This window comes from Pseudophryne corroboree, chromosome 7 (assembly GCF_028390025.1).
Source record: "Pseudophryne corroboree isolate aPseCor3 chromosome 7, aPseCor3.hap2, whole genome shotgun sequence".
NCBI lineage: Eukaryota > Metazoa > Chordata > Amphibia > Anura > Myobatrachidae > Pseudophryne > Pseudophryne corroboree.
The window spans coordinates 109,807,518-109,808,681 of record NC_086450.1 but is presented as its reverse complement, the minus strand read 5'-3'; positions in this window follow the sequence as shown (position 1 = coordinate 109,808,681).

Sequence of the window (1,164 nt, the reverse complement as noted above, 5' to 3'; positions counted from 1 at the left end):
TATAACACAGGGATTTACACTGCTAATAAGTGATTTTCCCAATAGCTGGTTGTTTGTATCGATTTGCGCCTAAATTTATGTACCCCCCCCTCTCTTTTTAACCCGTCTTGTACCTGGATACTGCAGGGGAGAGCCTGGGGAGCGTGCTTCCAACGGAGCTGTGAAGGGAAAATGGCGCTGGTGTGCTGAGGAAGAAGGCCCCGCCCCCTCAGCGGCGGGCTTCTGTCCCGCGTTTCCTGTAACTTAATGGCGGGTTTTTTACACATATACAGTTAACTGACTGTATTATGTGTATTTAATGCCAAAAGGTAATATAATTGCTGCCCAGGGCGCCCCCCCCCAGCGCCCTGCACCCTACAGTGACCGGAGTGTGTGGTGTACTGTGGGAGCAATGGCGCACAGCTGCAGTGCTGTGCGCTACCTTAATGAAGACAGGAGTCTTCTGCCGCCGATTTCATCGTTCTTCTAGCTCTGCAAGGGGGACGGCGGCGCGGCTCCGGGAACGGACGATCGAGGTCAGGCCCTGTGTTCGAACCCTCTGGAGCTAATGGTGTCCAGTAGCCTAAGAAGCACAAGCTAGCTGCAAGCAGGTAGGTTTGCTTCTCTCCCCTCAGTCCCACGTAGCAGTGAGTCTGTTGCCAGCAGATCTCACTGAAAATAAAAAACCTAACAAATACTTTCTTTCTAGCAAGCTCAGGAGAGCCCACTAGGAGCACCCAGCTCTGGCCGGGCACAGATTCTAACTGAGGTCTGGAGGAGGGGCATAGAGGGAGGAGCCAGTGCACACCAGATAGTACCTAATCTTTCTTTTAGAGTGCCCAGTCTCCTGCGGAGTCTGTCTATTCCCCATGGTCCTTACGGAGTTCCCAGCATCCACTAGGACGTCGGAGAAATCACGAAGAACATCAAAACCCACAGTTTATCTAATCATGTCTCCATTTGTCAGAAGGGAAAATTGGGTGGTTTAACCATTAGAGCAGTAGAACAAATTAAGTTAACCATGAGAGGAGGGGACAGACACAGAAGGCTTCGCATGCGCAAAGCCTTTTGGATCTTTCAATTACATACCTTGAGCCCACACGGTCTTAATGACACTGTGGAGCTCAATGCAATATAAATTGGTCCCTAATTGGTTCTTTGGGTATTATCCTCCTGTTCTCCACA